We start from the raw sequence: 17,554 nt of genomic DNA, 5'->3' as shown, positions 1-17,554 counted from the left end.
TAAATTCAATAATTCAATAATTAAAAATTATATCAATTATATACTAAGTAATTTCATATATATGAATATATATTATGATGTCTCACTTGAAGTGAATATCTTTTTGTGAAATTCATTCTAAGATGATTCTGCTATTTTCCAAAAACCTGAGTGAAATGACAAGCATCTAGTTGGGACAGACTACTACATGGTAGAGGTCCTTTGATATATCCATTCCACTGTTGTACATGGATTCTACCACAGACCAAAACACTATAATGCCACAATAGAATAATGTTATAAATTTAAAGCAATCAGGGTAGACTTCATGATAAAATTAATACATGGTTGAACTCAAGAAAAAACTCTTAATAAGTCTTTTGTTGTTTAGGCAGTTTTTAAATCATAGAGATTGTAGTGTAGGAAAGAGGAAAAATAACATTCTTTCCAAAGAAAAATGCTAGGATATGGGGATATTTGTATGATAGTAAAAATGCTATTGTATGCTTTACTCATACCACATAACCCATTTTCACATACTAAATATAAGAATTATGAAAAGAGAAATATAAAAGAAAATATAAAGCATCCAAAAGTTGACATAAGAAAATGAGACAGGATGCATATGGTGGTGCACAACTGATATATCAAGTACTCTAGAGGCTAAGGCAGGAGGATCACAAGTCTATGATCAAACCAAGAAACTTATCAAATGTGTCTCAAAATAAAATTTAAAAAAGAGCTGAGGATATAACTCAGTAATAGAACACCAGCTTCAATCTATAATCCAAAAAGGGAAAAAGAACAACACAAAAGTTATTATTTTCAAACTTACACAAAATAATATTTTTAAATTGTATAATATTAAAATAAAATTATTTTCAGCAAATGATTCCATGAAATGGTGCAAGGACAAATGACCTAATTACCTCATATATATCAAACACTTATAAGAAGAAAACTACACACTGCAAAAAGAAAAGCAGGCAAGACACTTGAATATTCACTTTAAATAGACCATAGATAAGTGTTCCATAATCATAAAAAACTAAAAATCTTTAGAAATTAGGTAATGTAAAATAAAATCACATCATATACACAAAGTTAAATAGTATTGATGAACATGTGGAAGAAAGGCATTCTCATAAAGGGAAGATATAGTTTTAACTGTTATTATCCATGTGCAGATTTTTATTTGTAATCAAGCATACATGATGCACCATTACCAGAAATATAGATTAAATTACAACACCTTGACATATGAGGACATAACCATATTTCTTCTGAGTTGAAACCCAGGGGCATGATTAAAGGGGGTATATATTTATGAAGAAATTAATAATAAAAATATAATGGTTCTCATAGGTAGATACTTTTTTATTATATTCATTTTGACATATACTAAAAAACACCATGTATATTTAAAAAAGTTGTTACATGAATGTTTTATTTCATATGTTAGAATATTTTAAAATGTGCAGAATTTGAGAAAAATAAAAACAGAAAGAAATAAATCAAAGAACCAATTGCACACCTTATATATAGATGGTAAACTTATCATAAGGATGACCATTTTCTCCAAGTCAACTATAAAAATACCTCAATAAAATTAAAGAAGGGAACAATGCAAAAACATACAAAATTCTCCAGGAAGTTTATTTTATATAAAAGCACTATCTATCATTGTAAAATTATAATATTGTGGTAATATAAAGACCAAAAAATAACAATAGAGAAAATTAGATAGTTAAGTCTGTATGTATCTAAATATTATTTTTATTGTTAAGTGCAATAAAAAGGCCTATATAAATGCAATCATATCAAAAAAAGTATTTAATGTGAATGGTATAATCCAACCAAAAGGTAGATATTAGTACAAGAGGCCCAGACCACTGGTTGGGATTGTGTGCAGAATGGGTGACACTGGAATTATACCCCAGCACCACCAACCAGAGAGCAGATATTAAGAGGGATGATTATAAAAATATAGAATATGAACCTACTGACTCTTGGTCCACTCACAGATATACCAAATCAATATTTACTCCTGTTTTGAATCTGTCTTAAATTTATAAATTAATTAGAGGCATATAAAACAAAAATATCTACCATCAGATGAGGAGGAAAGATTGGGTTATATTAGGACATTAGCATTCCTTGAGCAATAATTCTTATAAATGGGATGGGATTCTTAAATCCACTGTCACTCTGAGTAGAGGAAGATGGCTTGAGTCATAAATATAGCACATTTAATTCTAAATTTCCTACAGTTTGAATTTTAATTTAACTGCTGCACACAGAGAAAGAGACTAGATATACATAAGTATAAAGATCAGAGAAAAGTGGTTTTCTATGAAAATGCAAGGTCCCTGAGTTTTATTTCATGGGACCAGGGAAGAAGAGGAGATAAATCTCAAGGGTCCCAATTTTCCCTAAAAGACATTTGCCAGCATAATCTGCAAAAGGCTGTTGCTAACAGTTGAGGTTCTATCTATCCAACACCAAAGAATTAACAAGGGAAATATATCCCATGAGTGGCAGCACAAGTGGAAGTGAAGTACTTCATGAGCCCTCTTCCTCAGCTAACCTCACTAATAACTCCAGCAGTAAGCAATTCTTTCTGTAAGGAATATGTCTGAAATGCAAATTTTTCCATTCATCAGACTACATCCTAATCCTCCAGGTTTTGGGAGCAATGACAAATGCATATGTGCTTATCTCAGTATCTCACAAAGAAGGGACTCCATATTGGTCCAAGCATTTCCATGTACTAAAATCCCCACTAGGAGTGAAGAAAAAGGGATAAAAGAACAGATCCCTGTATATTTCTAGAACAGGATCACATCAACTTCTTTCAATGAGTGTAAGGCAGCCTCAATTCTAACAAACTTGCATCATAAGTTTAGTGCACCATTCAACAATAAAAGCATCTGTGACCTGAGTGCAGCTGTTAGAATGGTTACTATCAAAAAGTGGAAGAATAACAAGAACTCCGATTATATGGATATGGAAGAAAGAAACACTTTAAACTGCTAGAAATGAATTTAGTAAAACCAATTTTTAAAAAGTCTTGAAAGTTGAAAGTTCTTTAAAATCTAACAGAATGATAATAATTCTGGGTATATTTCCAAATTATTTGAAATCAGTATGTTAAATAAATGATTGCATTTTCATCTTCACTGCAACAGTATCCACAGTAGCCAAGGTCAGGAAACAACTGAAATGCATTTTGGATAAGGGATATCTGAGGAGATTTCTTCCAGCTGTAGGGTACTCAGCTACTTCCCTGAAAAACTATACTCCCTAAATTAAGTCTACTAACAAGATAAGACCAAAGTACTGATATTCACTAGACTCTCAAGAAACATTAGATGTGCCAGCTATGGGATTCTCATATCAGATAGTTTTGAAACACAGTACCAGGAAATATCAGAGAGAGAAGGAGAACTTTCTCACATAATTTTCTTCAGAGAAACTCTCAACACAAAGACATTTGACAAGGTGTCTGGCCTTGGAGAGACAAAAGGAGAATACAAGCACGTTTTTTACATAGATCAAGTGATTTTTATGTACCTTTCTCTCATGTGAAATTCTCATAATAACAACAACAAAATCCTCTGCTTTTGTCTTTTTCTATGGTACTGAGGACTTAACACAGGGGCATGTTAAACATGAGCTACATACCCAATCTATGTTTTAAAAGTTGAGACAGGTCTTTCTAAGTTGCCCATGCTCGACCTAAATTTCTGATGTTGACCTTAGAATTGCAATCTTCATGCCTTAGCCACCTGAGTCCCTGGGATTTTATGTATTTGTCATTGCACCCAGGCAGTAAACATATCCTGTAGAAAGTTCTATCCAGTTCTTGGTAAAAAAAAAAAAATTAAAAATAATGTACTCATTTGAAATGCAATGGGGAAAAATAATTGATAATGTTGAGGACAGGGGAAGTTGTCATTGAAAATATGAAGAGGGAGCTGGAATTTTAGGATTTTATTGACATATATATAAACATTTAAGGTGTCATACAGGGTTCAAGATTTCACATTTTGCTTCCCATACATTTAGAACATTCAGGAGGATTCAACCAGGTTGTCACACACCTGTAATCCTAGCAACTCATGAGTCTGGGCTCAAGATTAAGGCCAGACTCAGCATCTGTTTCAAATTAAAAATAAAAAGTACCAGGGGTATAGCTCAGTTGTAAATGACCTCTGGGTTCAAAGCACAGTATCACCATCCCACTAAAACAGAAGAATGAGCTCAGGAAGAAGGAAGAACTGAGAAACATACAGACTACAGATCACAACTCTCCTCATGCAGGAAAACAATACATGGAATTGTGATTCTGATGATCTTCCCTTTCCACAATCTGCCACACAATCTGGCACTGTGCTGGAATGCTGGCATATATGTGCTCAGACAGGATTTCAGATAGTGGCTGAAAATATTCTGCAGAAACATGACAACCTTCTGCTGACATATGCCTCAATTGAGTGACAAGTGAGGATTCAGGATTAAAGATCAACTCCTGGGCTGGGGAGATAGCTCAGTTGGTAGAGTGCTTGCCTTGCAAGCACAAGGCCCTGAGTTCGATCCTCAGTACCGCAAAAAAAAAAAAAAAAAGATCAACTCCTTATTTTGCAATTTGGCCTTAGACTTACCTGCCAGTCTATGATATTTTTCTTCCTATGTGAAAGCCCCTAAATGAGCAAGTGAACTTGAAATCAAGATAAATTTTGTTGCCAGGCCTGGTGGCACACACCTAAAATCCCCACAGCTTGTAAGTCTCATGTAGGTTCATTGCAAGTTCAAAGCCAGCCTCAGCAACTTAGCAAAAACCTGTCACTAAATAAAATTTTAAAAAGTGCTGCAAATGTGGCTCAGTGGTTAAGTGCCCCTGGGTTCAATCCCCAGTACAAAAAAATTGTGTCTAATTTTTTAGACACAAAACTACACCACATGACTCATACCACTTTTCTTATTATTTTAGAACTTGGTTAGTGCACTTATTAAATAAAACAGGATTTCTTGTGTGTGTGTGTGTAATTTTAATATATGTTGCTTGCTTTCTGGTATCTGAAATGGAATGGACCATGGCCAGCATTTGGAGGGGGAAAACCTACCTCTGGAAGCTTTCTGCTTAAAGCTCTCTGCTTTCATTCAGAGCAGTGTCTCTCCAGTTTTTTGAACCTGAGAAGAAATACAGATAAGAATATTGTGTTACTCACCTGAAAGAAAAGCAGGTAAGAGAATTGTCTGAACCTTTGTGCATATATAGAATAAGCACATATATTCCATATAAACAAAACCTTTTATATACCTGATTATTTATGGGGCTCCTTTTCTAGGACCTGGGGAAATCCTGGTTCAGTTTATAACAAGGAATGACATCAGGCAGAAGTAATCTGAACCCTCCTGAACAAATCAACAGAAAAACCAGGTTTCATTTTCCAGACATAGCTGATAGAGGCATGGAGGAAACAACCCTTTTATTGGGGACATGAAATAAAAGCAGTGCAAGAAAACACAATTAGTTGAACCACCTTGAACCACCAGTGAATTGAAATTTGGATTTCAGACAAGGAAGATTCAACCTTTTTGTTGGGAATGTGAATGACGTTTATGCCTACAGTGAAAAGGCTACTACACACTTTGAAAAGAAAATTTATGTGAGTGGTATATAATAGTGAAACAATGAGTATCTGAAGTATATTTCAGGTGATTTGCCGGCCATGACCATAGCACGTATATGTATTACTAGCCTCCATGAAAATCATTTTTTATCTGTGTTCTCTAAAATTATTTCCTGTTATAGAGGTGAGTTAACACAGGTTTCTGAATATTAAATGGCAACTCAAAGAGAACTACCCACAGACAGAAATTTATAAAATCCCTTCACCGCTCCTCAAAGGCTGATTTGCTCCTGATGTAGAGGATGTGTCTGAAGAAATATTTTCACTCTATTTTGAAGAAAGTACCTAGAGAAGACATCCCAGGACCAACATAAATGTTTTTTTTCCTACTTTCATGTTAATTAACTCTTCAAAAATTGAGATATCAACCTAGATTTATTATGAGGTAAGAGCATGGAGATTTCAGGGGGCAAAAATCATATCACAGGACCAGAGTCTGAGTATGATGCAAAAGAGAAATAAGTCTAAAAGGCTCATAAATTTTAAAGAAAATATATGAAACTATTTCTAAAAATAAATGTCCATTTGTTGCTATCTCTACAACATATTATTAAGAAAACAATAGTTCATAATGAATATTTCTTGGAATGCCAAATCTTATCCAATATGATTTTACATTAAAGTTCAAAATCTAGATAAGACAATGCATGATTCACTGTCAAAAACATTACAAAAAATCTTCAAGGAAGGAGTAGAGGTTTCTGTGAACATGTCATTCAATAATTTACTTAAATGATATTGAGGAAATATATTCATTTTCCTGCAGCCATAGGGAAGTGAGATTTTCCTTATTTATATTTTTATTAGAATTTTAAAAGATAAGCCCTAGAATTTTAAATGAATTAACCTACAAATACAAAACATATAAGATATCTGCAACTCAGGGGAATAAAAATGTAAAATGTTTTATTAATTAAATGCAAAATCTTTTATTTCTTGAAATCCACCAATTCTATCTGCCTTTTTGGATACATTTTCTTAACTTTGAAGCCAGAAACCACAAAAGAAATGCAGGCAAATGACTTGAACTGCCAGTAAATACAAGGGATATCTATATCTAAATCTTAAATAATCATAAAAGGTCAAAATCTAAAGGAATATTAAAAATATTTAAAGAAATATAAAATTCCATCACAGACAAAATAACATTGATGATGATATAAAACACATGAATATTCATAAACTCAAGGAGTCAATTATTATTTGTGGGAACTTTTGTTATTGAGGATATATGATGCTCACTGTCACAGAGACTTCCTAAAAATATGGCACATGTGACCATGATAACAGGTAGGAACACAACAATACTCATCCAAACACCAACCATACAATCTCAGGGGCATGGTTCAAGAGATTGTAAATTTTGGAAGGGATAAGTAATTATCTGTGGGAAAAAAGGTTACTAGGAGCAAGTCAAATTGTTAGTTAAGAATATTCAGTTTAAGAAATAGTATAAAACACCATACTTAGGTTTTATATGTGTGCAATATGCATGTGATATTTCACATGTATACATGTTTAGAAAGAAAATATGTAGAACTTATGAGAAAATAAATATCAGAAGCACATGAAATACTCACTTACATATCTCATGTGTAGATGATAAAACTCATTACAAGGAAGATATTTTTCTCCTAAATTTACCTACAACATATGCAGTAAATTTGCTATGTGCCTATATGAATATATCACAGTAAATTCTACTTTTATGTGTATCTATAAAGCAGTAATGTATAAAACTATAAATAAATAGAAGAGAGGAGAAAGTAGAAGGAGAAGGAAAGAGAAACTACTGGGTAATGAAGTGGAGCAAACTATATTCCATGCTTATATGATTATGTCAAAATGAACACAAATATTATGTGTAACCACAGTGCAATAATGAAAAAATATCAACATGCTTTACTTTTAATGAAATATTAATCCATGAACTTCTAAAATTCATCCACAAAATTATATATAATTTTACTCAGAAAATTTTTCGATTATAAGACCAAAAGGAATACTTCTCATTACCTGATATCCATGTATATTGTGATACTACACTACTACAGTAATCAAAAAGGAATCATAATATAAACTAAATCCATATATTAATTCATATGTATGTAAAGATTATACACTTAATTGCAATAGAAAAGTCTAAATAAGTCAAACCATAACAAGACACTCTCAGCAAATAAGCTAGACCCTGTCTTGAAATAAAAAATAAAAATTACTAGAGATATATCTCAGTAGTAAAGTATTCCAAGGATCAACTTCCAGCAACACACACAAAAAAAAAAAAAGAAAAAAGAAGGAAAGGAAAGGAAAAGGAAGGATAGGAAAGGAAAAAGAAAGGAAAAATGATAATTAGCTAGCTTAGAAGGAAACATGGTCGCTACAGACCACAGTTGCTTTCCTGCAGGAAAATGGCATGTGGAGATTTGATTACAGTAATGGGACCCCCTGTCAATCACCAACATCTGAGAAGATGCTGGGCCACAGGCACACACCTGTGAGATATTATTGGAGAATGTCCTTCAAGGATAAGGAAGTGAGGGGTCTGCCACTGACATGTTCTCCACCTGGATGACCAGTAAGATGGAGGGTGCACTGCCCCACAGGAGGGCTTAGGGCTGCAGACTTCAGAGACTAGGGAGAGTCCTGGTCTGCCAGGCCTGGTTCTGCCACAGCCAATCCCGCAGTTCCAAAAGCCTCCCTCCCCAGCTCATGATGCCACTGCCCACTCACAATTTCCAGGTGTTCAGGAGCTGGTCCTTCTCCCTAGGGATCTTCAACTCCTGCACAGCAGAGCAACCTGGGGCTCCTAAGCAGGACATTGAAGCCTAGAGCTGAATGGCCCATATGGTGGACTCAGGAGAATTGAGAAGACAGTGGAAGCCCACCCCCAATTCCCTGTCAGCACACAGGATTGGACAGTTCTGAATGCTCCTGATTGGATAGGGCTTCAGACGTGCCTCTGAGGTATAAGACCAGAGAGACTTCCCTGTGAGTGACAGTGAATAATAGCCAATGAACATGAGTAAGAGCAGAATGATGGGTCCTTGGTTGCAGCTTTGTTTTCTTTTGAGATCTGGGAATTGCACCCCAGAGCCTCAGGCTGCTGCTATTTTAAGACAATATTTTCTTCCAGAAGTTGGATCTAGTCCAACCAGCAGAATATTTGCATTTAACCTGGTGCTCGTTGCCATTTCAGTTTATGGATTATGTACACCAGTATATTATTCATGAATGAAAATAATATAATGACAATTAATTGTTGAGAACGGGGTGCCATCCGTGCAGCCCTCTTGTATAAACAAGCTATTTTGTGAACCGGAGCCCCAGGAAAAGGGCGTGCAAGCACTGAGGATGACAGCAGCCACAGCGGTGCCTTCAAGGGCCAATAAGGGTCAAATGGGATGTGCTGGGCTCCGGGCTTATCAAGGCTGTTCAGAGATATCTACCTGAGGAATGTGCAGCTGTCCGGAGACCCCATCTATCAAGGACAGGGGAACCTAGCCCTGACCCCTCTCCCTCATAATTCACTCCTTCCCTCCTCCCTGCTCCCTCCAGGACCGTTCAGTTTTGGCGGGACCCAATAAGATTCAAAGAAAGTGGAGGGACCAAACCAAAAGAGGACAAATATTTAGCTGTGTGAATTTTAACCAATAATGTACAGGTCCTTGTGTATGAATGCTGGAAAAAGCTCTTAAATAGAGCGCTTTCTCAACACTCGGGGCCGCTCCCTCCCCCCAGCCATTGTATGGATCTGAGGGGCTGGCTGTGGTCCAGGCCTGAGCTTGCTTTACTAAAACCTTGTTGTGTGATTTGCATTACTGTGTGTTCATTTTGACTCTCCAGGGACTAGTCGGAATGGGACCCTAACAAATATAAAATGTTATTTAACTATTCTGCTCTGTGTTCTTGTTAGGCAACAGACTAAACTTTGAATGGAACAACCCTTAATCAACAATATCCAATGAAAACAACACCTATGGTGCAAGGGTAATTTAAATATTTCTAATATTCATGTTGATAGCATAAAAATAAAGAGTTGGAATTGATATTAATAACATTACATATTTCGAGAATATTACCTTCATGTGATTTATAAAATACTACCAATAAAGAACATGTGCTTTTGGAACTACACCCTCAAGTTTGACTCTCTCCAGCATACTTCATTTTACCATAGCCACATGCCAGGTTTGAGGGATATGGGTCCCCATATGTCAGGGATTTAAAGGGCCTGGTCTATCACTTTACATGCTAGTGTTGAGGGATAGAGTTCCCTATAAAATTTCTCCTCAGGCCCAAAATTAGAAGAAAAAAATACCCTGAGTGAGAGCAGGAAGTTCCAACCTGGAAGTGTCCAAAAGTAGATCATTCTTTCTCACTTCATAATGGCCACAGGTTTTTCATATTGCACATATCATACAGCAGAAAAATGAAGATGCCTAGGGCTTAGGGACACATAGCCTGCAATCTTCCACAGCCCAGACTCTGCTGTTTAAATATATGAAATGCAAACTTATTTGGCAATTTGAGGTTAGACCTATTGGCCAAAACGTAATATATGTTTTCTCCTGTGTACGCATCCCCACAATAAATAAGGATGTGCAGTGGGAATCAGGATAAGCTGCATCTGATTCCAAAGCCAAAATAGCTCCTCCAGATCACAAAACTCTTGCAATATTTCTTATTCTCATCAGACTTGAAAGGTGACAAAAATGTAAAAAGGCAGGAGATATGATATATGTGTATAAAATCCACTCCTGTGTATTACATAACACAACACAAAAAGAACATTCTCATATAACTGTATCATCTTGGGGCTCCCATTTCAGAATCCAGGGAATCCTGATTCAGTTTACTTCAAGGGAAAACACTGATACGGCCATTTACTGGTGACGAGTTCTGCTCCCTCTAATGTTGAAGTTTGAACACTACAGAAGCACACCAAGGCAGGCATATTAAGCAGGTTTTATTTAAAAGTAGTAATAATACAGACTTCTGGTAGGGAGACCGGAGCCATGGCTGATGCTCCAAAGTCCCAAGAAGTGAGCCCACCCTAAATCTTTTATTGGTTAAGGCCTCTTTTGTTCTCCAGTTTCCACTCCTTATCTCTCCTTCCTGCCTACTTGACTAGGCCTGGTTTTGTAGCTGAGATGTAAAAAGTGAGAAGCAGATGGGGCAGGGGGAGGGCCAAAGTAATTCAGTCAGGCAAGGGCCCCGGGGGCATTAATTAGCAGCTCCTTGCTTGCAGTCCTTGACAAGGGAAGGTAAATTTGGTAATCAATGAGCTCCAGAGATCCTTAACATTCCATTCTCCCAGATGCAGTCTCCAACTTCCAGAGGCAGATGGCTTTCATTTCCTCGATTTGACCCAATTCCCTATTTCTACACTAATTTCCTGCCCCCAATTCTGGCTTCAACACCAGCTAAAATATATCTCAACACTTCTTTACAAATCAAAATATAGGTTGATGTTAAATATATGGGGAGTTAAATCAGGGTTTATTAATTATGAAACAGGAGGATTTAGAGGAATGTAAAGGACCACCAAGCCCTATGTTTTCAAAACAAAGAGAGGCATGCACTATAGAGGCATGCAGCAGAATTTTTTTTATTGAAGGCTTAGAGCAAAAGGAGGCCAAGGAGGGACATACAATTATTGGAAGTATGATAAAATATCAAAGAAATGGTATCTGGATTTCAGACAAGCAAGAGTTGACTTATTGTGTCTGGGCTTGTGGATGACATCAGTGACCCTGATGAAAAGATTATAAGATTTTGATTAAAAAAAATTGGTGAAATGTCAGAAAATGGTTAAGCACTATTTACACAGTAACTTCAAGGTGTTTTGACAGATGTGGGAGCAACTTATATCAATTCTTCCATGAAGCCTTGATCCAAATGAGTCCTCTAAAAACATTCAATTGTAGAGATGAGAAAACACAGGCTTCTAGTTAGCAAATGGCTTCTCAGCATTATATGTCAGACTGACAACTGGCCAGGACAGAGCTGTATGAAATTCCTTCTAAGATTCTCAAAGTCTGGCTTAATCCTGATATAGGGGATAGTTGTCTACAGGAATAATATTTCTTCTACATTTTAAAGAGAGACTCTTGCAAAAACATCCTAGGAGGTTCATTTGAATTGAAAGATTATTGTTTACCCTTCTTTCATGTTAAGGAAACTCTTCAATTAAAGGTCAATTCAGGTTCTACCTTGGGGCAAGTGCTTTGTGACTACTTGGTGCAAGAGAGCACAATATGTGGTCCAAAATCTGAGTGACTGAGGGAAGAAACTATTCTATATGACTGATAAATCAACTAAGAAGTAACTCAGCTTTTCTGTTGAAAAATTTTAAAAAAATGGAACAATATGATCTTATTTACTTCATGGACAAGAGATTAATCAAGAAAAATAATTTTTTTAAATGTCAAATCCAAGAGAATCCTGGCTGAGAGAAGCTGCTACAATCAGAGATTTCTTGTGCCAATTAAGCTTCAGCAGCCCATCTGTGATGCTATGTGCCTGTATCTATTAAAACGTTGCATGCTCACATCCCTTCATTCAGTATTCCCTTTTCTGTGAGTCTGTTTTCAGCAGCCCACTAGTATATATTACCAGATTAATTGTATCCTCACTCAAAATCTCACATGTTGATGTTCCAAATACTTGGTTCCTCAGACTGTGACTTCATTAAATATATGGTTCCTTTTTAATTTTTATTTTTATTTTATGTGTTGCTAGAGATTGAGCCTAGGGCCTTGGGCATGTGAGGCAAATAATCTACTAGTTGAAATATATCCCAGATCAATTATGGTTCTTAAAGTAATGGTTAATGTTAATCCAGTTAATTGGTATAAAGCCTAATCCAAATAAATTTTTCTCCTTATAAAAAGCAGGAATAAGTTTACAGAAGAATAGAAAAAATCATGCAGAGTCAAAAGATAGCAATATAAATGTCAAAGTGTGGGCCTCAAAGAAAACCATTCCTGGAGACATTTTGATATAAAGACTCTGGAATTGGCACAAATAAAGTTATGTTTCACCACATCTGTGACTTTTTCATGAGAGCCCAATTATATTGATGGAGCCCACTAGGACACATATACACTGTACCTGCAGCATGGGTGAATGAAGGTACAAATGAATCATGTCACATTCCAACAGCACTGAAAGGCTGAACTGCTGCAAGAAATATTTTTTTTTCTGAAATATTATAACAGCATTGAGGATACACTCATTACCTGATGGGGCTATAGAGATTTGTGGCTACCCTCTCCTATATTAGAAGAATAACTTGATTATATTTATCAGACTTCAGGACTTTGCTAGGTAGTTTGTTGGTAGTGGGAAGTAAAGACAATTAAAATTCTGAAGAGCATGTGATGAAGACTTTTTAACTGTAAAATGAAAATTTGAGTTGGGGCAGAGCTGCTGAAAATTACAAGTGTGAGAAATGCTATCCTCACCCTGAGCTGAATAGTCCCAAATAAACACATTCATATTAAGAATAAAAATAGTCTTTATGTGTACATTATCCACAGTCTCATATAGTAATATGACTTGAAAAACTACTTACCAAACAAAATATAAATTTGATGTTCATTGACACATTTCTAGATACCAAGTCAAAACGCAGACAATTTAGAAAATTGAATATTTTGTATACTCATTTTATCTGTATATGAAAAACCATTTGATAAAAAATACAATTTAGTATAAACTAATTATTCAAACTTAGTCAAAATATTTTATGAAATTGACCTCAGTTAAGTTCTGCCTTAGCAAGTTAAAAAATGCCATTAGATCTAAATCCTCAACGTGTAAAACAAGCAACAATCCATTAGAAGAGGGATTCAGAGGAGGCAGATTCCTAGAGAGCCTACCAGTCTATTTGATATCCTTATTTCTAAAATTATCCTTAAGACAAATTTGTTTGGCACTTTAAACCCTTTTAAAATCACTGTTGAAAACAAAATAAGTGACTGAAGTGTTTCTAATATTGGCACATGAATTCCATGGATATTAATCCAAAGGTCTATTGGAGAAAAAAGAGGTGCCTGAGTATTTTTGTTAGGTGTGTGTTTCAAAGGTGTTGAAACAAAATCAGAATAAAATGTTTCAAAAATTACAGCAACAGAATTTGATTGAATCTTTCCTTTTTTTATAGACATTATTACAGTGGTGAAGTCAAGCAAATACAGGAAAAGTAGCACTTCATACCTAGAAGTGGTCATGTAGTTGACTGTGGGCCAACCCAAGACAAAAAAGTTACAGAATTTATGTTGTCTTCTTCCATTGTATCCACAGGGCTTGCTGTAAACATATCCATTAGTTTTACTCTGAGTTTCATATTTAAGTTATTATTTACACAAAGATAAAAACCAAACACAATTATTGATATTTTCGTTATTAAATTTTATAGGAACTTCTGCATTTCTTACTGTTGTGCCCTGTGGCTCGAGACCCCACAAAGACCACCAGAGACCATGATCAATGCAAGCAACAAAGAGTCATTTATTGACAAGCTCGAGCCTGGTCCTCCACGCACTCGGTAACCCGGTGACGCTAAGAGGCCCGAGCCTTAGTTCAACAGGCCTATTTATAATGAAAGGCAAACAGTTTTACAGTGTTCTTTTTAATTGGCTGACATAAAATTATATATGATGTTATTTTAAGTTCTGAGTCTCCGAGAGGAGTGTTATCATTATCTTTTAAGTTTGCTTTTGCACCGGCAAGGTCAGCCACCTGGCCTTTACGGATAAGAGGTGAAGATTCTTTGCAGCTTTTATGAGGGGTTGAGGGCAATTAGGGAAGAGGCTTCTGTTTACACAGGTGCGGGCTCTTTCTATCTTTACACTTATAATAGGCCATTTGCAAATAACCATGGTCAGAAAATATCTGTGGTGTTTATCTTCAGTGTCTAGAAGAATATGTTGTAACATGGTTGGATACTGAGGCCCAAGAAGGCCTTTGAAATATTTGGGAAATTATTTTAACCTCATGCTTCTGTTTTTAGAAATATTGTTTTTAATTTTTTAGAGTAACTATTTTAGGCTTCTGCACGTAATACATTTGGATCAAACACCTAACTTAAATTTATTGTGGTTATAAAAATTCATCAGTTATTTCCAACTTGCTTACTTTCTAAAGTCTTAAGTGGTTGGAATTACCAAGTTATATTAAATTATTTATAAATATATATTAAAGTGGATGCTCAAGAATATCTTTAGTTCAGAGAAATTTATCATACTATTTACCATGATAAATGAAATTTATATCATTTTCAGCTTCATGGTTGTAACATATTCTAATATTTACATGTGTAGGTCATTTTAAATTTTACTTTTTATGATTTTATTAACTTTTCCTCCTATATTCTGACAAAATCCTAAACCCAGGGCCTTAAACAGAGTTTAAACTAAGCTAGCGAAGACAAAAACAGGAAGAATACAGTTGACAAAATCATCTTTCATCTTTGTGAACATCGATGGTAGCTGTCTTTTGAAAAATTATCACTAAAACTGCATTTTGAAAATTTCTACTAAACTTCCATCATGACATTAATACAGGTAATTGATTTTATGGACAGTTTTAATTCTCATGTTGGGTTTGAGTCTTCAATACTTAGAAGACAATGAGATGGACAAAAATCTTACTTCTTGATGAAATCTAGGTAACAGAAAAAAAACTAAAATGCCTTTGGGAAAATATTTTTTATAGTTATGCTTTATTCAGGTCTCTGAATTAGATATCATGTGCAAACTTGAATATTTATTGACCTAGAAAAAAGTTATTTCAAAAATCCTTTCTCTACATCAAAAAGTGTAAAGGGTATCCAATCCTGATGTCAGGAAAATTGATTTTAGCAAATATAAGAATATTTTCTGTTCTCAACTAAAAATGATAGCTGGTATTTACTTAAACCCTACCAGGTACCAGTGTGTAAAGGTCTACAATGTTATTTAGTTTAATTCTCAAATATTATTTGCCTAAATGGAGCCATAAAGAGATTAACTTGCCAAAATGCAACAGCTTAAAGCAGAAGTGCTAGAATCTGAGAAGAGAGAGAGTACAGTTCTGAGCTTACTTATGTTCTGAATTCCTACATGCCCGCAAAAAGACCTGGAAATTGTGATCCCTATGTACCAAATGGATGGAAGTCACTTTTTGGTCTCAGGATTTCTGTGTTTGGCTACCCCGAGATAAAAGAATTTCTGACATGATTATTTATATTATGGGTTTGGGAGAGAAAAATCATGAACAGTTACAGATGTAAAGGTAGAATGTCTATCTCACAAGTGCTAAAAACAAGTATTTCAATAAAGCTTTATACTAAAGTGAACAGCACAGGGGTCATAGTGTACTTCCTTAAAATTCAACTCTCAACCTGAAATAGTAATATCCTATAAACATAAGAAACACAAATCTGTCTTCTGGCTACAACAGTATTGCTATTATTATCTAGAATTGCACTACACTAAAATAAATAAGATTCTAATATTTTAGTTTTATGCAATATGATTACATTATAATTTTACATAACAGTGGTTCTCATTGTGACATATTCCTCCATGCATGTACTATTATTTACTCTAATTCATTCCCTAGTACTTCCCTTGTCCTCTTTATCTCCCTTGTCCTGTTCCCTTCCTCTACTCTTCTGGTCTTACTTTAATTTATTTACATTTTTATTGGTGCATTATAATTATACATAAATATGGAATTCACAATGGTATCTTCACAATTTATACAGTATATTTTTTGACACTATTGCCCAGTTCTTTCCCTTTCCCTCCCTACCTCCCTCTTGAACCCCTACCTCTCCTCTACTGACTTCCCTATTTATCTGAGATGCTCCCTTTTCATTCCATTTTTCTAACTTATGTATCGAGAATAAACTAACTGACTACAATAAAACAATAGTCTTCCCAAATAAACTACTATTTTTTACATGTAGTTTATTGCTTCCAAATTTTAAGAAAATGGGTAGGTTAGGATCTGTACAATGGGGCTGGGGATGTAGTTCAGTTGGCCCTGGGTTCAATCCCCATCACTGCAAAAAAAAAATAAATAAATAAAAGAAGGATCTGTACAGTGGAAGGAAATACCATGAAACATTGTAAAATAGTACTCTCCCTTCCCTTTTTATATAGAAAGGTGTTGTGGTTACATTTTGCAATAGAAATTGCAAATTTGCCTCAAATATCCATTTAAAATTGTAGTGAAAACTAATAATCAGAAGGTTTCTCAAAATCTCTCTTATGTACACATAATTTGTTGCTGTTAATTTGCTTATTGAATAAAATATGAGATTGGTGATGGTTTCAGTGGGTGTGAGATTGTTGCCAGAAGCTCAGTCCTTGTCTCTGATGCCAATCCAAAAATGAGGACTTTTTTGGAAAAGGAAAAAAATGGTTTATTGCCTTCCTAGTGGAGGGAAAATGCAGGGGACACCTGTTCCAATGACTGATTTTGCCCATAATCAGGAACTGCCCATTTTTATAGGAGTGATTGAGAGAAAATGAGTTCAGGAAAGAGAATTCACAAAGAAGAAGATCAAGGAAAAGAAGATCAGGGTGGAGAAGTTTAGGGTTAAGAACAGGGAGAAGTTTAGAGAAAAGAAGATAAGGGAGAAGGTCAGAGAAATGGCTAGAAAAAAGAAAAATATGTATAATTTTTAAAGTGACAAGGGATATACTCAAAGCATCAAGTGATCCTCTGATACATTGCCCCATTGTGAATTTTGAGCTGAGCAACAATATATCCAATCTATTTTCTCCTGAAAGCAGGGGAAATTTGAGGAAGTATCCCAAAGTCCTTGTTCTCTATCAGGTGGGACATGGACTGTAAAGGGCATTCAGCATCAGAGTAGTCCA

General features: G+C 35.1%; 1 long non-coding RNA gene across 1 annotated transcript in view; it reads right to left on the bottom strand.

The window, feature by feature from the left end:
* The window catches only part of LOC306652428, a 40,592-nt gene extending 32,090 nt beyond the window's left edge, over positions 1-8,502 (bottom strand). The window contains exons 1-2 of the long non-coding RNA XR_013761395.1: positions 8,409-8,502; positions 5,106-5,172 (exon numbers count right to left, since the gene is read on the bottom strand). This is a non-coding gene — a long non-coding RNA (uncharacterized lncRNA). The remainder of the gene's footprint in view (positions 1-5,105; positions 5,173-8,408) is intronic.
* Between the last annotated feature and the right edge of the window lie 9,052 nt (positions 8,503-17,554).

This window comes from Sciurus vulgaris, assembly GCF_902686455.1.
Source record: "Sciurus vulgaris genome assembly, contig: HiC_scaffold_586_arrow_ctg1, whole genome shotgun sequence".
NCBI lineage: Eukaryota > Metazoa > Chordata > Mammalia > Rodentia > Sciuridae > Sciurus > Sciurus vulgaris.
Note: the sequence above shows the minus strand (reverse complement) of the source record. Positions and strands in the feature narration are given on the sequence as shown.